The sequence below is a fragment of the Lissotriton vulgaris genome, chromosome 7 (assembly GCF_964263255.1).
Source record: "Lissotriton vulgaris chromosome 7, aLisVul1.2, whole genome shotgun sequence".
Lineage (NCBI taxonomy): Eukaryota > Metazoa > Chordata > Amphibia > Caudata > Salamandridae > Lissotriton > Lissotriton vulgaris.
In genome coordinates, this window is record NC_141695.1 from 1,547,195,748 (window position 1) to 1,547,220,400 (window position 24,653).

Genomic DNA, 24,653 nt, shown 5'->3' on the forward strand with positions numbered 1-24,653 from the left:
CTCATTACGCCAGACTCGGATAGGTGCACTATTTTGGTGCAATTCTGTGTTTACAAGTCATGTAAATATTGGATAGCCTCAAAAATCATGGGTGGATGTATGGGAACAGCCATGTTCCATCTATGTAATGCCTACCTGATACAAGGTAATACAGGGCAAGGCTAAGCGCTGCATTGCTTTGTCTTATGTTTTTTACAATACTATGCAAAATGTATTTATTTTATTTATTTTGCGGATTTATAGAGCGCTAGAATAAAATCCCAAGGGAGTATCTCTGCGCTATCTGACTGCTAAACCTGCAGGAGAACGAATTCCATGGCTCCACTCTGGTTCTCAAACTGTGTGGTTAGATCTGGAACAAGAACGTCTTCAGCTTTTTCCTGAAGGCCAGATGATTTTCTAGCTGCCTAAGCTGGAGAGGGAGACCATTCCATATCCTCGGTCCCCTCACAGACAGAGCCTTACCCCCTTGCCTTTCCCGCTTGATCCTAGGAATAGTGAGAAGCATTTGGTCACGGGACCGTAAAGCACGAGAAGGAACATACGGCACAAACTTGTCTGCCAGATAGGAGGGACCCAGACCATGAAGTCATTTGTGGACCGTACAACAGATCTTAAAAGTAACTCTCTGGCGGATGGACAGCCAATGAAGCCTGGCAAGAAGAGGTTTTGAAGATGTTCTGGGAGGGGCATTTAAAACCAGCCTGGCTGCGGTGTTCTGCACAACCTGTAACCTATCCAGATCCTCCTCATTAGCTGACAGCAAGAGACCATTACAATAGTCGAGACGACTGATAACTAACGCCTGGACCAGGGTCTTTCTGATGGTATCTGGAAGCAATGGAAAAACTCTGCGCAGCAATCCAATGGTCCGAAAACAAGATCCAACAATGTTGGTAACATGCTGCTTCAAGCTGAGTTCTTGTTCCAGACGGACCCCTAGGTTCTTGACTATCTGCTTAGGCTCGGGACTGGGCCTAGATCTAAAGGCCACCAGTCAGGAGCCCAGCAGATCTTAGCCTCCCCGAAAAGCATAACCTCTGTCTTTGAAACATTGCACTGCAACATATTCAAAGACATCCACTGGGAAACTGCTCTCATCCCCTCAGAGAAAGAATGTAATACCTCTGGAGTAAGATGATCAAAGGGATAGAGCAGCTGGGTATCGTCAGCATAAGATACTGGGCAAAAACCAAAGGCTCTCAGGATATTAGCCAGGGGGGCCACATAGATGTTGAATAATGTAGGGCTCAGACAGGAGCCCTGTGGCACCCCCTTAGTAATCCTGGTCTCCTCGGATCGGAAATCGCCCATGGTGACACATTGGGTCCGATCCGAAAGAAAGCTCTTTAGCCAAGCCAGTGCCATGCCCCCTAGTCCACTCCCAGTCAGACGCTCGACCAAAATTTCATGTGAGATGGTATCAAAAGCTGCCGATAGATCTAGCAGCACCAGGACAGCTGATTTTCCTTTGTCCTGGAGCATGCGTAGATCATCGGTGATTGAGAGCAAAGCTGTTTCCGTGCTGTATTTTGGTCTGAAGCCCGACTGGGATGGATCTAGGGCACCAGTGTGTTCCAGGTGATTGGACAAGTGCTTATTGCCGTGCTTTTCTATGAGCTTTCCCATGAATGGTAAAAGGGAAATGGGTCGCAAATTGGTCATGTCAGCCCATGTAGTGGCGGTGTTCTTGCGGATAGGTCGCACTTGGGCTCTCTTCCACTCCAATGGGACACAACCTGTGTCCAAAGAGAGGTTGACCAGACTTTGTATTTCTGGTGCTAATATGCTCCTCACTGAAACCATCACTCTTGGTGGAAGCTGGTCCATAGGACTCCCACTCTTTAAAACTCTCAAAACCACACAAATAGAGTTTTGCCAGGCTTTGTAAATCCGAAATATATTTTGAATCAGGGCTGCTCCAAAAAAAGCATTTTGCGATGCAGGGCACGCAACGAAATTCGTTTTATTAATAAAATTGTTTACTTACCTCCAGTTTTCCATATGCCGGTTTTTAGCACCCCCACCCTGCCCCTCCCCCGCCCCGCCTCTCTGCCCCACCGCAACTCTCTCCACGGGCCGTGGCTGCTAGCTACTCCACTGAGGAGAGGAACTCGGCCTCTGGCCTGTTAAAGCATTGCAACGTAGAGTTCAACTCTTTCCTATACTAGAGCAGCATTGCAGTAGTCCTTATGGATATGGGGATGTTGTTCCAGGTCCTGGGTGAATAGATAGAAAGGCCTGCCTTCTTGTTCTTTCTGTTTTTTACACTTATTAGTCTGCATTCTGTGGATGTCCTAACTGCAATGATAAACTTGTCTGCAAGATAAGCAGGGATGCTGGTTGTGATGGCTTTGTAAATGATAAAGCTGGTTTTGATAATGGTGTGGGCTGGCAAGGGGAGCCAAATGAGTTCAATCTATATGGGGGTAATATGATAATACTTCTTCAGGTCTTGGATGAGAGGTCCTGCAGGGTGGAGGATGCCCCTATGGGGTGCCAGTGTGATGGGTGGGCCATGAAATATAAAGCATTACCTCCATCCAGATGCGAGGGTACGAGGGCTTGAACAGTAGTTCTGAATATGCCTTCTGGAAGTAACAGTTTTACTCTCTTTAGAACACAGCGCTGGTACAAGGCCGTCTTTGGATTTTTGGCGATGTGTTCCTTTATAGTGAGGTTGGTGATGAGGGTGAATCCAAGTCACTTGGCATTTGGTAAACGCTGGGGTTTGAACATTGAAGGTTCATATTATTGAACCAGGTACTTATTCATCTAGTAATCCATGTTCCAGTAAAACTCATCTGTTTGAATTCCTATCAGATTCCAAAGTGTTTTCATATTTACAGTGTTGACCAATAAATAAGGTATGTGTACCTAATGAGTTAATGCAGCAGATGGTGTTTCATTTTTAGGCTTCAATAAATTAATCTAGGCCTATTCATATTAGTTAGCCAAATGAGGTACAATTACAACCTACGTTTGTGCCCATATTCCACCATATTTTACGGATGTCACATTTATTCCAATATTACAAATTTGCAGTGAGGAAATGCTTGTATGAATCAAGGCACACCATTTTTACATTATTGGTGAGATTACAAGTGTCATTTGTACATTAAAGTCATCAACCAGTGGGAAGCATTAACAAAGGTTGACATTTTAGTAGTCAAATTGAGGACTGCAATACATCATTAATGGACCAAGCTGGGAAAATGAGAGACACATCCCACAAATATCTGGTGGCTGGTTATCAACCTCAAGTCTTGGGCACAATTATCAAGGAGGTTCTCTTTAAATTTATGTCTATTGGAGTGGGTTCTCCAAAAACTTGAAAGTAAGGAGGTTCTCTTTAAATTTATGTCTACTGGAGAGGGTTCTCCAAAAACTTGAAAGTAAGGAGGTTCTTTTTAAATGTATGTCTACTGGAGTGGGTTCTCCAAAAACTTGAAAGTAGTACCCGTGGTTTGCTGGCTTACATACGTTAGACATTTGTATGCTAACTCATTCATATAAGGAGACACATGCCCTTAATAGAAAAGGAGGCTTCATTAGACGCATTGGAGTATCTATTGGGAGCCTTTGATATACCCGATTGCTGCAGAAGGTGTTGTCTTATTGTGGTTCGAGGGCCAAAGTGACCCTTCTCTAGAAGGCGTGTGCATGTTAGTAGTCAATGCTGAGTGCATCACTGCACAGGATATAAAGGTCAAATGTCATATCCTTGCTGTCATCTTCATTAATGTAACTCAGTTTGAAGCTGAGAATGCGGATTTGTTGAGCACAATTCATGCATTTCATGAGCAGGCAAGTATGAGCTGGCAGTGCAGACAAGGGGATATTACTCTGTAAAAGCTCTGTGTCTGTCCAGTATGGTACCAGAATGTTGTGGCCTAAATATCGTCTGACAAAAATACACTGCCCTAAATAATTTAAAAAAAATAGAAACTCATTGAAAATATTAATAGGACATCTACATCTCCTGATGCATATCAGATTGTAACATCTGCATGGGGAAAATGGGTGTGGGCAAGTCAGTTTGCACACAGGCGGCCCATGTTGCCCATGCGGTAATTCACTTTTGACTCTGATTTTCTCTACCAACAAAAACGACCTTTACATACAAAACCTACCCAGCATCATCGGTGAGTTTCTAACTGGGGCAGATGGTCATCCATTCACTGGAGTGCAGCGAGCTACTGCACTGCAGGAAGCTGCACATCCTAAGCAATTATTCGTTGAAATTAAATGGGGGTATTGTTAATGGCTGTCTGATAGACAATGATAAAAGTAATGCCATGTTGTCTTCCAACCAGGTTCCAAGGAAGAGAGAGCTGTGTATGAAAAGGCTACTGCAAAACTTTATGGTAAGGAGTTTACGTCATTCAGTGCCGAAGTGGACTCTAGCAGCGTAGCTGCAAGGAGACCGGAAGTAGCACCCGAGGCAGAAGTTACCTGCAAGTTCATGAAGTTCAATCCTCCGGTGGTCGGTCAAGATGTCAACTTGATATTGAAATTGACAAACAGCACTTCTTCTGCCAAGGCTGTGAAAGTTAACATTGATGCAGCATGCACCACTTACACCCGAAGAGAGATGACGTCATTCATGTCCAGCACTCATGCTGTCACGCTGGGTCCCAAGGAAGGTATGAATTCACAAGACAATAAACATGACCTTGCTTTTATTTGCATAAACGGTTTACGTTAGTGAACATGGATGGTGCAAGGGATAGAGCATTAGGGCCCGATTCACAGAACTAACTTAAGACAAAATCCTAAACTTACTACCAATTTCGTATTTACAGAAGGCACTTACTCATTTTGGTATTCACAGAAGATACTTACTCGTTTCGGTATTCACAGAAGTTAGGAGTCCTAACTTTAGGACTCCTAAATGCCTTCTGTGAATACCGAAAGTCTTAAAACTAGGGTTTTTCTCAGTTTAGTAGTAGTAAAGTTGAGAAAAATCCTAATTTTAAGACTTTCGGTATTCACAGAAGGCATCTAGGAGTCCTAAAGTTAGGACTCCTAACTTTTGTGAATACCGAAATGAGTAAGTGCCTTCTGTGAATACCAAAATGAGTAAGTGTCTTCTGTGAAAACCAAAATGGTAGTAAGTTTAGGATTTTGTCTTCAGTTAGTTCTGTGAATCGGGCCCTTAATGTCCTCACCAGTCAGGATATACAACTATTAATGTGGGCTAAATATATGTAAACATAAGGCAAGGAATGCAGAAGGTTAACTCTGAGCAATGTGATAGCTGGAGATAAAAGGAGCCCCAAGTCTCCTACTAAGACTCATGTAGGGGGTTCTATAAAAAATGAAAGGCCCTGATTTAGAGTTTGTCAGACAGGTGTCCTCTGACACAAATGTAGCAGGGTAACCTTCCCTCCAAACCCTTGGTCTGCCCACCGCATATAGAAAAGGGTGGATTTTAGGTATTCGTTCATGAAGCCCCAGTTGGCTCTACTGTTTGAACACTCCTTCCTACAGGCCAATGAAGTAGGTGCGGTCAGAGGATGGACGTTACACCAACCTCTCTATTTAGGGGAGATGGTGTAATGCAGTTTTTCCTATCCATCAACACCCTCAACATAAAAAACCTGGCACAGAAGTGCAGGATAAAAAACAATAAATCCCCCATGACCAGAGAGAAAACTTCCAGAGTTTGAAGATCATTATTTTTTTCCAAACTTTGGGAGCGGTTTTTGGCAAACAAATAATGTAAAAATGTTTAGTGGGTGGCAATCAAAACGGCGGTGGCTGTCCAGCAAACATTTTGTGCATCTAAAGGAACTGCTACGAAGGTGATTAAATCAATGTCCATAGATGGCTTAGCAGAGGTAATGTCCTTCACCATCCTGACCGACACTACTCCGCCCGCCAAACTCAAAGTCAGACCCATAGTGCCAGATTTACAAAAGTGTCACCCAACACAGCGCAGCACCCAATAATGCTGCACTGTGTTGTGTGACAGGGAGTGACCAGGATAGGTCCATATCTACAGACATGGGGCACGGTGAAGATGTGTCAATAGTGGGATCACTGTCAATACATCAGATGTTGTTAGGATTAGAAGCTAGAAACCTTTTAGTCAAGTTCTATGAACCATGGGGTATATTATCAAGGAACAGAGTTACAATTATCGCTGCTTTAGCGGCAGAAAACTGCAGCTAAAGCGGCAATAATGGGCTTGATAATACGCCCTTGAGAATTCCAATAGAAGGCCCTGTTCTGCTGTGAACATGGACTTCTATTGGAATTCTCAAGGGCGTATTATCAAGCCCATTATCACCGCTTTAGCAGCAGTTTTGGCGATAATTTTAACTCTGTTCATTGATAATATGCCTCAAAGTTACTTGAAAAATGCTTGTTTTAAGGTAGTGCTCGCACTGTATAAGTGCTGGAAATCGGTACGGAAAATGTTAGACATCGCACGGTTTAGTTATTATACGCCGTTATCTATTTTACCCAGCTATATTTTGGGATTTTAGGATGCAGAGTTGGAGGGCTAAAGGTATTAGACAATTAGGAGATCTCTACGAGGGGGGGTATTGGATTTATTTTCAGCGTTAGTGGATAGATATGGACAACAACAAAAGGAATTTTTTTAATATCTGCAAGTTCGGGATTTCCTATTTAAATATCAAATGGGGGAGGGCATAACCACGTCCTCGATGGTTGAGGCAATTAGAAGGAGGGTACCGCTAGGGGTATTGTATGCTATATTAATTGAGACACAACCAGATGATATGACTGCACAAACTGTTAAATGGAGTGAATGGCTGGGCCAGGAAGGCGATTATGTGCGACAATCAATTGATATGGTAGTAAAGATTTTGTTATCGGCTAATCTCAAAGCCCAACAGTACAAGACAATTTTTGATTTGTATCATACACCCGAGAGGATGATGAAGTGGTGGGACTCTAATGATGGGAAGTGCTTTAGATGTAGTATGGAAAGAGCTGGCATTGTGCATGTGTTTTTCGATTGCAATATGCTTCAGCAATTAAGGCTTCAAATAGACCAGTTCTTGACGGAAATCTTAGGGCTTCAAATTTATATGACAAGGGATATAATGCTGATGTGGGTTGGGGATAATCTACAAATTGATCAGCCGGCATATAAATTCAGATATATTATATTCATCGCAGCCGCAGTGGCACGGTTATGTATTGCATCAGTTTGGTTGCAGCTGGACCCCCCTACGTTTGAGATATGGCGGGTTAAATTTTATAACATTTTTAATTTGGAATATAGTCTTTACTGCCTTAAGTCAATGAAGCGGAAAAAATTGAGTATGCAGATCTGGGGCCCAATGGTAGAACATTTTAATTAATTGTACGATCTAGGTAAAATATGTCCTGTATGCGCTGTCTTGTTTTTATCTTATTTTGCGATATATGTTTGTCATGACCATGAACAATTATGTATTAAATATGTGTTGTCAAATGCTATGGATTGAAAAAAAAGCATGTGTGATTGAATGGGAAAGCCCATACACCACCCTTGTAACGCCTCCTTGACACTGAGTAATGCACAGCAGTGCTTTATGTTGCATGGCATTACTAATCAGAAACTTTTCAGCGCAAAGCAAGTCTTTTGTGCTGAAAAGTAAATAAAAAAATGTGGGGAGTTGTTTTGTGTCACTTTTGTAACTCAAATACAGTGCAAACTGTTTGTAAATCTAGACCTCAGGGTTATATATTTATCAAAGGGTTTTCTCGTTTTTGCACAATGACACAGGATGCCTTGTGTGGCCCTGAGTGGCTTGATAAACCCAAGCAGCGCAACACTGCACAAATTGCTGCATTACATTACCCCAGGGAGGGGTTCCATGGCAAATACTAACACACTCTCAATGGTGGTGTTTGCGTTGCACTGTTCATTTTTTCTTTTTCTTTTTGTAACCGGGGTGTCTCCCCCACATACCTGTGTCTCCTCCATCCTCCAGACCCTGCCCGAAGGCCTTTTGCCACCTTGAACTGCAGTGCACTAAAATTAGGTGCTGCAGTGCAGGCAGCGAAATGTCTGTCAACAAATACAAAAGTAGCAAAAACTCTGCATACCCCGCTGACTTTAAATATAAGTGTTTGATTCTTTTTTGTAGGTGATTCTGGTGGCTGGTCTCCATTACCCTGTCCTGTTGATAAATTGTGCATGAGCAAAAACTGGGGAATGGGGACTTGAGTAGTGAAGGGCTATGAAATCATGAACAAATGTTTAAGGTGACTGTCAGGAATGGGACAAGTGTGCACAACCAATGGGTTGAGCATATCTTTCTTGGACTTAAGGGAACTATTGAAACAATGTCTGCCATGAGAGACTTGGGGGCATATTATCATATTAGAAAACTGCAGCTAAAGCAGCGATAATGAGCTTGATATTATGCCTTGGAGAATTCCAATAGAAGCCCATGTTCACACCAGAACATGGACTTCTATTGGAATTCTCAAAGGCATATAATGAATCACATTTTCGCCACCTTCCCAGCAGTTTTCTGCCGCTAAACCAGCGATCATTTTTAATGCTGTTCTTGATAATATGCCCCTTGGTCTTTGTTCGTGTCAGTGTTGTGCACCAACATCAGTGAGATACTTGAAAGGATTAATATAAATGTGCATGTCTACAGTCAAGTTCCACCCAGTAGCTAGCTGTTTTTCAGATAATATTATATAGCACGTCCCCTCATGTTAGAGATGATAAAATAATACTATATACTCTAACTGATGGTCTGATGATCTATTTCACTTTTTCAGAAAAGGAGCTTCCAGTGAATGTCCCATATGCGCAGTACAAGCTATCTTTAACGGATGATCATGTCATTGAAGTGTCTGCGCTGTGCAATGTTGGTCAAGGGGGCAAAGTGATGGCTAGTCAGACCATCACCCTGAAGAGTCCCTCCATTAACATTAAGGTAAATACCTTTGCATCCTGAAGTTCCAGTAGCAAATACTATGGGCCTGATCTAGAGTTTGCAGACGGGTACTCCATCACAATTATGAACATTTCACGTACACCTCATTATAAGGGTCATAGGATATAATGCACTTGTAACAAGCAGAATGGGATATTCGTCTAATTTGTGACCCAGTATACTACTGACCAATCTATAACACAGGCCCTTTGGTGGGATATGGTGATGAGGTGTTTATCTAACCTTACAGAAGTTAAATTAAAGAATCCACAGATAAAATAAACGTTATCAAAATCAATAGATCAGACGTTCTCGAAGAAGGTTAAAGGGATAGAAAGAAGAGTATGTTTTATAAGCACATCAATATATCTTTTAAATACAAAAAAGTAATGACTATATACGTTTTGAGGGTATGCCTTTTCAACCATGGTTTACTATACTTCACATCGATGTATCATGACAATACACATATCTTTAAATGACATTACTTTTGGATTAAGAATAGTTAATCTACACTTACCTAAATGTACTTACCTTCACAATATTTTTGGGTGATATTCCTGCAACATCATATACGTTGCAATATATTTTTGTGGTCGATATTCAGACATTCTAGCTTGTTCTTAAGGACATGTGCGTAGGATGGTGAAAATGTTTAAAGAAAGCTAAAAAAGTTTGCTATGAGTCATGTTTTTTTGTAAGGAAGAGTAGACAATACGTTCCAATAGATTTACGTAGATGAACTGAAATTCTTCCTTTGTTGACTATGTGTTGGAGCCCAGGCTCTCTGAGACACAGCAACAACAGCAGGGAGAGCACCATAAGCAATCAATAAGGGTTCTTGTAGAGCATGGCTAATCACCCATAAGGGTCTCAAGGCTCTGGGAGAAGGGGTTCTGAAGTTCATTCAAAGAGCCAAGTCTTGAGGTCCTTCCTGAATTGAGGCACTCCACCAACCAACATTGGCCGCCTGAGATGTTGTTGTTGGTGGTTAATATTAGCATGTTAATTAAACTACATGGGAAAGCTATAAAAAACAGCACATTCCACAATTGTAAAAAAAATGCAATCCACAATGTGCCTCAAATTATGCACAGCAGGCCAGTTAACTGTTCACAAAGTAGAAGGACAGTTACTACTGCACCAACGAAATGCCAAAAAGACCTATCTTATGGTGCACCATTAAATATATCTTAACAATAAGACACACTAGTAATAAATTGGAACCCACATCAAAAACCTTGGCCGACACCCTTTCAGCCTTTAGCATATGTGTTAGCATAGAGTCCACTAGTGAACATGCATTATGCTGATGCAAACGCGAAATCTCCCTTCAGCCAGATCTATGAACGACTGCATCAGTATGAAAAGACTGTCAAGCTCATGCAGAAGTAGGGGGTTTGTAGAACAACAGCAGGGTAGCAATAAGCAGGCAGGGATAACAGTGAGAGTTTCATGGGCACGGGCTTTCACTTGTTTACTTTTCCTCGTCTACCCTTTCTTGTTCATCTAATGAAGCGTACAATATGTTATAGCTATATCTGCAATAACACTTTATCATATGCAGCAGGGTGCTAAGTTAGCTATCTCGGAACATCCCAAAAAAACAAAGGCGCTTATCTACAAGCCTCTTGCGCCGCTGGTACATCACTTTTTTGGACACACCGGCGGTGCATTTCGCTGCCCCGTATTTACAAGGACATGTAAAGCCACCCTGCGTGACTTTTTGTGTCCTTGTAAATGCGGCCCCTGTTCAAGCAGCACTTTGCGTGAAAGGGGCATGCCATGGGTGTTGCTGTGAGTGTTCCCACTCAACACCTATGGATTCTGCCACATTCCCAGATTTACAACAAAAGGGATTGCGGCACTGTGCTGAGACGCTTTCTTGTAAATAAGGCCCAAAGTTTTATTTTTAACTTGGTTAACTTTGTCAACGCTATCATATTTTTCAAAAGGTGGATGATAGTGCCCTAAATTTGCACCTGTTTGTATGGGAAACCCAAGAAAAACTTCCTTTTAAATCAAAAATTAACCCATATAAATGTTGTCATGGAAATTTCTCCAGATAAATATATTAATCAACAGGGCACAGAGACCGCTCTTCTCGCTGTGATAGAAGAGCATAGAAACATTTTGGACAGTGGAGGCTGCGCTGCTCTTATCTTGTTAGATCTCAGTGCAGCCTTCGACACGGTCAATCATCAACTTATGGTCCAAAGACTCAGGGAGGTGGGGGTGGTCAGAATCGCCTTGAAATGGCTGCAGTCCTTTCTTGAAAACAGATTTTTCGCTGTTTACGAGGAGGATACTTCCTCTGAGCTGATCCCTCTGCAGTATGGAGTCCCTCAGGGATCATCCTTAAGTCCTACCATGTTTAACATCTACATGAGGTACCTTGCAGATGTGGTGCTTCCCTGGGGGATTCAGATCGTCACCTATGCTGACGACACTCAGTTGGTGGTTTCCCTTAGTCAGCAGGACAAATCTGAGCCTGGCCTTACATCATGTCTTATGAAGGTCTCAGAGTGGATGGACAAGTCATTCCTAAAACTCAATGAAGCAAAGACAGAACTTATGCTCCTGGGTTATTCTGCGCCCGCAAATATAGACTTTTTGTGGCCCAGCTGTCTAGGCCCCCCCACCGGCACCAAAAAAACTGATTAAAAGTCTTGGAGTCTGGTTGGATTGCAACTTGGATTTCAAAGTACAAGCCCGTAAAACCGCCCCAATTGCTATGGACTTCTTAGGACAATTAGGAAGATTCTCCCTCTCCATCCTTTTGCTGCCAGATGAATTTTGGTCCAAGCACTCATACTGTCTTTCCTGGACTACTCAAATGCATTTTATTTGGGAGTGCCACAGGGGACAATTAAGAGACTACAAATTGTTCAGAACTGGGCAGCCCTCCTTTTAATGGGCACTCCCAAATGTAGCTCAGCCAAACGAGCCCTTACTATGCTGCATTGGCTCCCCATCCAGGAAAGAATCAGTTTCAAAGCAATGTGCATTGTCCATAAATCTATTTCTGGGAAGGGTTCCCCATTGTCCCACTCAATGGTGCAACTATACCGTCCTAATAGAACTCTGAGATCTGACAGTAAACGACTACTCGCAGTTCCTATGATCAAGCGGTCACGAATCGGAGGCCAGCGTTTCTCGAATAGTGCAGCCAAGTCTTGGAACCAGCTCCCAGATCATTTACGGCTAGAATCTGACCATCTTACATTCAGAAAACAGCTTAAAACGTTCCTCTTTCCGTGATCGGCTCTGTGTTGAAGGTGTCACATTAAGCGCTGGGATGCCCTTGGGTAGCCATGCGCTATAGAAATGTGTATTCATTCATTCATTCATTAATTTTGTTAAGCATTATCCAGTTCAAGTTAAGTTGTATGGAGTCCAAAGTAGTGAAGTAATTACATTAATGTATATCAACCATGCAAGTGAAATGTACATTTAGCACACTCCTAGTTGTTACTTGTTTGTCTGTTGTGATTGTAAACATTTGTTTGTAAAGTCAGACTGATTAGTGCACTTTTGACAGATGGGATTTCTGATGTCTTCCGACCAACTTTAGACACTTACAATACCTCAGTGGGCAGAGGCGATCCAATGAATACAATAGTCTGTGATAGTAGGGGTGCTTACCACACACATTGTGACTCTTTCTTTGGTCTCTGCTCAGGTTGTTGGCCAGGTGGTGGTGAATGAGAAAGCTCGGGTGGACCTGACATTTTCCAACCCTCTCTCTGAAGAGCTCAAGGACTGTGAGATGCATGCAGAAGGCAGTGGCCTGTTTGCAAACGAATTCATAAAATTGTAAGTTTTCAAATGTGGCTTTTCACCACACTTTTTTTCATTAGTTGAGTCTACTGCTCATGAAGTTCTACACCTCCTTCAGTATTTCGTATTTTCTCTCATTTATTGGCCTCCAATTAATTCTTTATGTGCTTTGATGTTTCGCACTATTTCTCTAAATCTTTATTTTTATATGTCATTCTCCTCTAGGAATTTCACACAGATTGCACTTTATATTTTATTCCCGAGAGCTTCTGTATTTTTCACCATTTCCTACACGCCCTGAACCCTTTGTTTATGTCTCGTTCTTCTTCAGGCCTTGTTACTTTCTCCTTGTTTTGTTCTGGTCAGAGTTTTTTACTTCCCTAGATCCTGTTATGTCGGTTATATGAGTCTACCATTCGTTTTGTATTCTAAACTTACATTATACCATGTTTCTTTGCTTGTTAGTATTTGCATGGGTGAACAATTAGTTATGAATTATTATTTCACGTTTCAATGAAAAGAGGCAATGTGCAAAAGTATTTTTAGAGAAAAATTGATTTTTCGGGTGTGGTATTCCCAACTGTTCTGCAACCCTTGAAAAACACAAGTAGTATATATAATGCAATAGTGCACCCTGCATGTGCATTATTTCTTGCGCTGAAGGTGCGCCAAAGGCAAGCCCGTCTGCGCCCGTCCGCGGCCGTTCGGGGACCGGGGCCAGAACCCCTGGTCGTCCTGGGCTGGTCTTGCAGTTCAGCTCTCATGAATTGCCTGCGCTCTGTTCCCCTTTGGCTGAGCTATGCAGGCACAGTATCCTAGCTAACAACCATGGTTGGAACTGTAAGCACTGCTAATTTAAGTCCTCTCCTGGCAGGGTGATTGAGGAGGTGAGTGCACGCCAGAACTGTTGCCTGGTAAACTGTAGATCTCTCAGGAAGCACAGATTAGAGATCTACGACTTATTCTCTGACGGTCAGCTTGACGTGCTGTTCCTTACCAAGACCTGTCTGGACTTGGACTCTGCGCCGGAGATTGTAGAGGCATTACCCAACCGCTACGCAATCATAAGAATTGATAGTACTACCGGTAGAGGAGGTGGGGTAGCACTTATTTTTAAACTCACCCTTCAAAGCTCGCTTGAACCTAGCACCATTGCAGATAGTGAGGTGGGCTCTTTTTCGATTAGGTGAACCCTAATTACATCGTGAAGGGGCTCCTGATCTATAGACCTCCGGAACCTCTGACTCAGTTCTCACCTAGCCTTATTGAGGGTCTCACACAACGGGCAATATACTATGACAAACTCCTAGTGCTTGGTGATCTAAACTTACACTTTGAGGAGCTCTTTAGTGGAGGGGTGGGTGCTGTACGCCAGGAAATGCTGACGCTGCAACCAAGGCTCATATCTGAACTACCCACCCATCAGGGAGGACATCTACTGACCCCATTTTTTCCAACTGGGAGGGCATAGTAACTGATACCCCTCTCCCAGTCCTGTGGTCCGACCACTTACTGATCCCTTTCGCACTATGGGTGCCAGTATTGAGAGTGCGGGATAAACCTATGCTGGATGTTAGGTGCTGGAAGTGGGTTGGCTTTTCCCGAGAAAATGTAATAATGCTCTGACCCAGGGAGGGCCACCGGGGGGCACTGATATTGAAAGTACATGCGCCAACTTAGATAGGCGAATTATTGAGGCACTCAAAAGTACCGCCGTTTGGGCATCGAGAAAGAATACGGGAAGGGTGAAAAAATCTGCACCTTGGTACAATCACGAACTGCGCACGTCTAAAAAAGAGTGCAAACGCCTGGAGAGGTGATGGAGGAAGGGACTCTTGGACCAGGGGAGGAGGGAGTATAATGCCATGCGGCGAGAATGTCATGGGCTCATTAGGAAAGCTAAGGCTACTTATTATCAGGAAAGAATTGGGGCAGCAGAGAACTCAACTAAAGAACTGTTTAAGATCTATAAGGAGATCTCCTCTTTGCCCACCAGAGCTCCTCCAGTGTCGGGATCTGTAGAGTCCTGCAACCGTGTAGCGGACTTCTTCGCAGACAAATTTACTCCACCTTTCCTGAGTCTGCTAGGGAAGCTAAAAATACTGGAATAAAGGCTAGAGAGGCCTGGGAGGGAGTAGAGATGAGAAACCTCTCAATCCCCCCCCCCCAGAGCAGCTATTCCAAACCTGTCTGAGTGTTAAGTCGGGTTCTCCTAGAGACCCGGCTGCCCCTAAGGCACTGAGGGGGAGCATTACTCCTATTGAGCCCTACATTACACATCACTTGGAAATGTCTTTTGTGACCTGCACAGTTCCTGGCAGTTGGAAAGAGGCGGTGTTCTCCCGCTACCCAAGAAACCTCATATCAGCTCGAACAACTTGACAATCTGTGTCCGATTTCTCTCCTGCCTTACTTTGCTAAGGTTAGAGAGAAAGTAGTGAATAAACAACTCATGGCGCATGTTGAGAAATACCATCTTTTACATCTCTCCCAGTCGGGCTTTCGTGCCGGGCAGACAGCGACCTTAATCCTGTTGGACTTAAGTGCCGCCTTTGACACTGTGGCCCATAAAACCTTGCTTCGGTGTCTGAATGAAGGCGGTGTCTCAGGCCCTGCACTGGAGTGGATGAAAGCCTTCCTGTGGAGCGCAGCTTCCAGGTGAGGCAAGGCCCCCATTACTCTAAAATCATCAAGCTAAAACAGGGGGTGCCGCAAGGTTCGGCCTGAGACTGACCCTGTTCAATCTTTATGTGGCTCCGCTAGCTAAGATAGCGGATGGCTTCGGGATTAGGGTCGTGTCCTACACCCAATGACACGCAACTGGTGGTCTCCCTGACTCAGGAACAGGACTCGGCAGCCGTCAACTTCGTGTCATGCTTGCAAGAACTAGCAGCTTGGATGGCCAATAACTGCCTGAAGTTGAATGGCAATAAGACCGAGGTTCTTGTTGTGGGGAGAGCCCCGTCAGTGCGGTCATCGGCTTGGTGGCCTCAGAGTCTGGGACCTACTCCTACGCCTAGCGATCAGGTGAAGAACCTGGGTGTGTGGCTGGATCCCAATCTCTCCTTTGAATACCAAACTAGGTGCGTGGTGGGGACCTGCTTTGGGGTTCTTAAGGGCCTTCGTAAAACTCTGGATTTGCTGCCCGTTCCTGCTAGGAAGACTATGGTACATGACCTTGTGACGTCTCACCTTGATTATGGAAATATTCTGTACCTGGGTGCTACAGCTGAATGTTTAAATAGACTTCAATGTCTACAGAATGCAGCCCCGCGGCTGGTCCTCATGCAACCAAGGCGGGCCCCCTCAAGGAAGGCTCGGGCGACCCTTCATTGGCTTCCCATTAGGGAACGGGTGCTGTTTAAGGCACTTTGCGTGTGTCATCGCATTTGCCAGGGTATGGGTCCTGCATACTTGGCTGACCTGATCACCCGCTATTTTCTCACTAGATTACTTAGATCCTGTGGGACGGGCCTGCTACTTGTTCCCAAGGTTCAGAAGGCTAGGATGGCGGGGGCGGTCGTTTAGTCGCCTGGCTCCTCAGAACGGGAACAAACTTCCCTGAGCCTTAGGTAAGAGGTTTCTGAGGTTAAGTTTAGGAGAGACCTGAAAACTCATCTCTTTCAGAGCTTGTAGGGTCTCTTGAGTTGTCCGGATTCTTCTCTGGTTCAGGTTCTTCTGTATTCAGCCTCTCATCACAGCGCTGGGACACACCAGCTGGTGTAACCAGGCGCCTAACAAATAAAAAAAAAATAAAAAAAAAACATTACAGTCATACATTAGCTTCTGAGGTCTATCATTACTATCAAGACTGGACGAGCCGTACCAGGCACTGGCCCGGGAGGCTGGAGGGGGAGCGGGGGGGTTGCAGTTTTAGGGGCCATTTTTTGTTACTCGTAGCCGGTTTTGCCCCCAGTAACAAAAGCAGCAAGCAAGCAGTTCCAGCCTCCCAGGGCCAAGCAGTGCTTCACCAGGGGCTGGTCTGAGAAAATTGCCAGGGCTGCTAGGAGTTCCCAGTCTGGTACTGATTATGATCCTCTGTGACAGCCCGGAGGTGTGCTGATTATATAAACAGATGTGCGCTTATGGCTCAGCAAGGAGTTTGCAAAGTGCTATTTTAATACCAATATAAAACAGTTGAAAACTGAGCTTATAGCGAGTTGGTATACCTTGAATACTTTTGTCCTTCTTCTGTTTCTGCAGGTTTTGTTTTGGCTACCGTTTACAGGTAGTGCAAGACTTTTTAGACTACGGTGTGTGGAGAAAACATCTTGTTGGAGGGTTTCTTAGTCTGCCGAGACTAGAACCTCACAGTAACTGACTACAGTTGGTCACCATTTATGTATGGTTTGCACTAAATGGAGTATAACCCACAAAGGGATTAGTACATTTTCATATGTGAGATCCAAAGAATGAACATAGACTGTCAGCACTCTACTGGCCATCATACAGAGTTGTGCAGATGGTGTCTCCGCTGGAGACACAACTGCTTGTGATCTTGAGCTTTACTTGGTGTGGAATCGCGATTCATAATGAAATATGTGCAAATAGAGAGATAGAGTTAAATACAGAAGCATAACAACTGGTTAAAGATTATATATAAACTCAGCCCTGCTGAAGAGGACTACACATCCAACCTCCTTTGGTGTGGGATGGCTACGGAAAAACATTACACCAATGTGGCTAATCCCCCTTCATTAGATGGTAGGTTCTTAACTGTGTTACATAGGGAAAATGATGGGACCTAAAGGCTAGAAATACAGACACTAGACCTGGGAAACCAAGTTCTAATCCTTGCCTTTACACAACGCCCTTTGATGAATCATTTAATCCCCCTGTGTCACGTAAAGATAAATGAAGATTAGGAATAGCGATTTCCTAATTCCGATTTCCTGCAAATTGCAATTGTAGGAAAATTGAATATAAGTTCGTATGGGTGGGTACCCTTACCAGGCAATATTATCACAATGCTTCAAATATGATCCTTTGATTCATAGCAATAGTCCTTAGCGCAGTCCTGGTATAGCAAAGAGCAGTTTAGCATTACTGGATGAACATGTGTTAAGTGGTTTATAGAACCGTAAGGTTTCATAAGCAATCCACAAGACTCGAGAAAAAGTCAATTCCAATATGTAGAAATAGAGTATATTTTTTTGTAAATGTAGACACCTAGACAAACTAAATAGAATACAAATAACCAGAGTTATATAACCAGTCCACCACAGCCCAGTCCCCTGCACAACATGGTCCATCCCTTGACTTCCCTAACACCAGTTTACCCTCTAAACAACATTTGCCTTCCTCCTCTCCTGCCCTCATGTCCACCGAAATGGCAAACCCTCTATCCAACCATCTACATCTCTTTCTCTAACACACATGCACACAGCTGCACAATCGAACACACACACCCCGGTACTAGCACATTCACCTAACAAACTGACACCCCTTGCACACATAATAAGCGTATCTCCCCACCCCACCACAACCCCAGCAGACGCTAGACTGGATGAGATCATGTCCACACTTCATCTAATCAAAGAAGACCTTCACGCTTTTAAAATCATCCATGGCTCCCAAGATCCAACACTCCTAACAAGTCCCCCACACACCCCCACTGCACAAAACACATTGCTCCCAGGTGAATATCAGTACCCACCTGTAACCTGCCCTCCCGCCCTTCGCGTACCAACAACCATCTCTCCGAGACCGATCTTCTCTCTCTCCTGCTCTCCTACGAACCGGCCTCTACTACCACTGTTCCTCCTACACACCTGCCCATACCTTCTATCCTAGCAAACCTTCACAGGCCCTCATCTCACAACAACAGATTAATCATCATCAATAATCTCTGTAAAGTCCCATTCATCCAGGACCTCACCTCTTCCCCCGTCTCCCCACGTCTTAAATGCTCACTCCTGAATTGTAGATCGGCATTGAAACACACCACTGACATAGCCGACCTCATTATCTCGACTAACCTTGACCTCATCATACTCACTGAAACATGGCTTACAGACTCTTCCTCGCCCCTCATTGACATTTTGGTTCCCCATAACTATGACATCATCAGACTAGACAGGTTGGGAGGCAAGATTGGAGGTGGCATTGCGTGCATACACCGCAGCAACATCACCATAAACAGAGCCATACCCTCGTTACTCCCTTCTTGTGAATACATCAGTCTCGACATCAACAGAAATGGTAAACCTGTCTGCTCGCTCCACATCATCTATAACCCACCTGGCGACAGCCTCCTATTCACAGAACACCTCATGGACCTGATCACATCACTCACCGGTAGACGAAACACACAAATTTTCCTGGGTGACTTTAACCTCCACTGGAACGACCTTAACGACACAGTAGTCAACAGCCTCAAAAACTTCCTCAACACCTTAGACCTCATCCAATTGTGCAACAGTCTGACACACAATAAGGGCGCAATCTTGGACTTAATAATTGCTAAGACTGATGCTTCCCTTGTGACTGGTCTGACCATCACATCATCACCTTCTTCATCAATGAAACAATCAAGCTGACCTCTGCCCAACATACAAAACCTAAGGTATGGAAAAGGGACTGGAAAAAGCTCAACACAAACTCCTTACCCACCTCTAGCAAGAATCTACTTCTACCCCCCGCTGGAACTTCCAATGTAACTGACCTCACCAACCACTACCTAAACTCCATGACCTCTATAATTAACGAATTTGCTCCCCTGCAACTAAAGAGAGTCTCCATGAAAGACTCAAAGCCCTGGTTCAACGGGCTCCTTAACGAGGACAGACGTTTTCTCAGAACTGCTGAACGCAACTGGAGATCAGTACCATCCGCCAATCTCCCCCTGACGCTAAAAAGAAAGAGAAATGCTTCTTTAGCCAACAACTTGACCAGGCAAAAAATCGCCCCAAAAAACTTTTTGAATTAATCAAAACGCAATCTAAGGACCAACCGCAAAGGCCACTTGAACTAACTCACCCACAACCATCTTGCGATGACTTTTCTAATCACTTTAACCTAAACCGGAAAACATCAAGAAAGATCTCCTCAAGGACTTAATCTCTCACTCTGGCCCCCTCACCAACCCCCCCCCTTTCCCCATAACGCTTCTCAACAAATCCTATCAAAGTTTACCTTGAAAAACAACGCAACATGGTCATACTTTTAATCCTACTCTGAAGAGGCTATATGATCATTTCTCAGTGCCCTGAAGCCTTCCAATCACCTCAGGGACCCTCTCCCCGCAAATGCGGTCAAAGAGCTTACACCTTTGCTACTACCCCTATGGACCAAGATCATCAACAGTTCACTTCAACAAGGCTGCATCCCGGACTCATTAAATTTAGGACAAGTGTCTCCCATTCTTAAGAAACCCACAGCTGACCCTTATGGACCTCAACAACTACCACCCAATCTCCAATATTCCCGGAATCAGCCATGACACACATCATTGATGATGCACTACAACTTCTCGATCATAATGAAGCATGTCTCCTCATCCTAGTAGACCTTTCCTCAGCGTTCGACATGGTCAAAAACGATCACTTGACAGATCTGTTGAAACACAGAATGGGTCTTTCAGGACCAGTGCTAGACTGGTTTACCTCTTTTCTGCATAACCAGACTCAGAAATTCAAGGTCAACAACACACTATCCAAACCAGTTCTTGTTATGCTAGGTGTCCCACAAGGTTCCTCGTTATCACCCACACTCTTCAACCTCTTTATGGAACCACTCACCGATCTGTTACAAACTTCCAACGTGCAGTTCCACATGTATGCAGACGACACTCAACTCTACCTCAAAATCAACAGCTTGGACGACATTAGTTTACTCAACAATACTCTTAAGACCACCAAAGCATGGCTGGCAATGAATCACCTCTAACTGAATGCTTTAAAAACTGAATTCCTCCTTATTGCCCAACCTGCCAAAGTCCCCACTATGCACAATTTGATAAAACACCTCACAGCACTTGATGTTCAACCTACCATCGTGGACTTTGGACAGTAACCTCAATATGTAGAAGCATATATTAGTAATGCAACGAGGGGAGCCAACTTTCAGATCAATACGCTAAGGAAGCTGAAGCCCTTCCTACCCCCCCAATGACTTCAAGTTAGCAATTCAGGCTCTAGTTTTACCTCGGCTGGACTATGGAAGTGTCTCGTATGCGGTCTCCCCAAAGCTGCTACAGCTCCTCTAAGAGAATCCACCAACGCGGCAGCGAGACTCATCACTGGCTCGAAAAATAGGGCCCACTTCTCCCTGGATCTAAAATCGTTAAACTGGCTGCCATTTGAAGCCAGAATCCACCTGAAAATAGCTTGCATGACGCACAGGGCCCTACATCACAATACGCCCAGCTATCTCACACAAAAACTCAGAATATCTGGAGGGTCAAGATCAACAAGAAGTGCCGACAACCTCCTTCTGAAACCACAACAATTCAAAAATAAAAAAACTTATAATTGCTCCTTCTCAGGAATGGCACCTAGGAACTGGAATGCCCTACCACCAGAAATAAGACTGAACCCCTCCTCCTCTTCCTTCAAACTGGAAGTAAAAGGCATCCTTATGGCTAAATTTACATAAACATTGACTCACATGATGGTGGAGAACCCCTATTCCATTCTTCTTTCCTACCTAATAAATGCTTGGCTCTTATATGTACAGCTTTGTTCACTTATTGTTGTCGTTTTCACCATCAATGTATTACCATCATCCTTCAAAACCAATCGGTACTGTTTTGCACCTTATCTGACTTACCCTTCTATCCATTGATTGTCTTTGCTGCCATCCTTTTTGGTCCTCATTATCCTTAAATGTTTGATATGTCCTTTTGCTTTTTATTAAGCCTTTTGATGTTATACTTACGGTCCTGCTTATTTTTACTGTTTGTTATGCCTATACACTTTTTTACTGTAAAGCGCTCTGATACCCGCAAGGGTCTTGTTCGCGCTCTATAAAACTTTCAAATAAATAAATGCCAAAAACGGGATGCATATACAGAAGAGCGGGGTCGGTGCTGACATCAGTTGCTAGTCTTATGAAGTGCCCTCTTGACATAGCGTTGAGTTTAGGGGGTCATTTACCTCACTCGTAACTAACAAGCCTTGGTAGCAGTAAAGGTAAGGAAAAAGAACTTCAATGTCTTGCAGTCTACGGGAGTGGGGCAGCGGCTTGTAAAACTAGACTATAACTCCCTTACATTGGGTAATCCCTCAGAGGGCCGGATGGCCAGTGAGTCTTCCGATGTAGAGCGTCATTTTACCTGCACTTTGCAGGGTAGGGGTGTCACCAATCTAGGGGTATTACACTTGCCTTGGCATCCTTGGCATGGTTTCTCCTGACTTTTTGCCTCTACCTCCCGTATTTTTGACAGTATGCTGGATTGAATTTTTGCTGGCTTAGATGCTTTGGGCACTTTGCCACTGCTCATCAGTGTCATAGTGCAAGTGCTCCTTGTGTAAATTGTTATCCAGATTGACTATTCATGATTGCCATATTTGGTTTGCTAGTAAATCCTTAGTAAAGTGCACTGTGTGCGCCCAGGGCCTGTAAATCAAATGTTACTAGTGGGACTGCACCACTGAGTGTGCCACCCACACGAGTAGCCCTGTAAAGGTATCTCAGACCTGCCACTGCAGTGTCTGTTTGCAGTTTTAAACTGTCATGTCGATCGAGCAAGTGCACTCACTTGCCAGGCCCTAACCTTCGCTTTTTATACATTTAAGGACCCCCTCAAGTAGGCCTTAGGTACCCAAATTGGCAGGGTGCAGTGTATGCGATAGGTAGGACATGTACTGGTGTGTGTAACATGTCCTGATAGTGAAATACAGCCAATTTCATTTTTACTATTGAAAGGCTATCTGTCCTATAGGCTAACATGGGAGGTGCTTTGTAACATCTTACAAGTATAACTATAATTTTCCATTTGGACAAGATAGAGAAATTGAGTTTAGATTCTCTAAACTTAGAATTTAATAACACATCTTTTTAGAAAGGTGGTTTTTAAATTGTGCATTTGAAAATGATACTTTTAGAAAGTCATCATCATAAAATCTTTATTTCGGTAAAAAAATACCATAAAAGTACAGGTTAAAACATGGACAGATGTATAGGTGTTACAGTTTATACATGACAATTAATTATTGCAAATCACATCCAAATTAGAACAATAAAATTTAATTCTATTAAAAACATGTCAGTATTTTTTAATGTTAAAAAAAGAGACGGAGCAAGTTTATCAATTAGCTCATATACCATGCATTAACCATGGTCAATTAAAACAGTACGAATACGCCACATAGCTGCCAGAAACTTCGAAACAGCAAAAACAATTGGTCCAGCGGTGTCAGTTTTTAATATTCTGAGTGCATGCGCACATTGCCGGAAACCAAGGTTTTTGCACAATGGGATAAGCCAATGCCTCCCCGATTTTAAATAGGCAGGGCAAAAAAAGAAGCCATGTGTCTCCGATTCGCTTTCACATTCGCACTGAGGGCAGTTTTTCGGAGCAGACATGGCCCATTTGCATGTGAAGGTTCGTAGGGGTAGAACGCCATATCTCCATTGCACATACAGTTTTCTGGCTAACACAGGGTAAATTTTATCTTGGAAACATTCAAAACGATATTATCTTTCATCAAAAGAAAAGCAGCAGTTCTGGAGCCGATATTGGGATTGCACAGAGCAACGTTCAAGTTCTCAGCGCGACATACCTTCGCCAGCGTAATGGCCGAAATCGCTTTGCAACCCTGCTCAGGATCAGACCATAGAACGTAAAGTCCCAACCTGGTCAATTCCTTCTTGATATACATAAGCCAGGGGATTTTGAGTGTGCTTGGGGAAGTGAGTATTTCCCTGAGCCCCTGCCTATAGTTAATCAGCTCTGGCGTGGCCCAAAGCAGACGCCAGAACCTTAGTGGTTTTAGGGCTAACTCCTCATCGATTGGCAAAATCCCCATATCGAGTCTTAGTGGGAAGAGCGGGGTACTGGGCGGAAGGGCTAGCAAGTGCCTTAGAAAGTTGTTCTCTACCCTAATGAATTGGGTGTTGTTACAATGACCCCATAGTTCACCGCTGTACATACTTTCACCCCTAGCTTGAGATTTGTAGACCTCCAAAGGGGGGGCATGAGGTTTAATCGTTGAGATATTAGGTAGGTTGAGGATCCCACCAGATAATTGGGCAAGTTTTAGTTGGGATTTAGTTTCCTGGGGACCCCATGACAGACTCTCATTAATTGTGACCCCAAGGTAAACAAAGGTGCTTACCCTTTCCAATCTTGTTTTACCTGTGGCGAGATTGGGTCTTGTGGTTCTAGGCGGGTTGAAGATCATGTATTTTGTTTTAAGTGAGTTGATCTTCAGTCCCCGAGCAACACAAAATTCTACAAAACCATCCAACGTCTGTTGAATGCCCATTGGGGATCTAGAGACCAAGAGGGTATCATCGGCGAACATTATCGCCGGTACCCCATTCCCTGCTAGCTTGGGAGCGTCATTATACTGGACCCCGTTAAGGGACGCTATTATCCAGTTGACGTAGAGGCAAAACAGGGTCGGTGCAGGCACACAGCCCTGCCTTACCCCCCGGTCAACGGGGAATCTAGATGTTAATTCGCCACTCTTCCCGCATCTAACTTGGGCAAAGTTAGCCTCATGTAGCCTTATCAGGACTGAAAGGAGGTGGATGGGAACACCCAGCTCGCAAAGAACACTCCAGAGTTTGCTCCTGGGTACAAGATCAAAGGCGGAGCGTAGGTCAATGAACACCATATAGAGGCTGCCACCCTCTATATGTGCCGTTTTCCAGCGCAATAGCACTAGTCGAAAGATTTGATCCATGGTCGAGGTGTTCTTCCTGAACTCCGCCTGATAAGGGCTGAGTATTGCATGCTCCTCCATCCAGTCCTGTAGCCATTCCAAAATAAGTCTTGCAAAGATCTTT

The 24,653-nt window shown here is 43.9% G+C and overlaps 1 pseudogene across 1 annotated transcript in view; it reads left to right on the top strand.

Moving 5' to 3' along the window:
• Nucleotides 1–24,653, top strand: part of LOC147705979 (protein-glutamine gamma-glutamyltransferase 6-like) — a 118,545-nt pseudogene that overhangs the window by 69,147 nt on the left and 24,745 nt on the right. Inside the window, exons 10-12 of the transcript XR_015297339.1 lie at nt 4,317–4,646; nt 8,761–8,918; nt 12,601–12,734. The product of XR_015297339.1 is annotated as a protein-glutamine gamma-glutamyltransferase 6-like (transcript). The remainder of the gene's footprint in view (nt 1–4,316; nt 4,647–8,760; nt 8,919–12,600; nt 12,735–24,653) is intronic.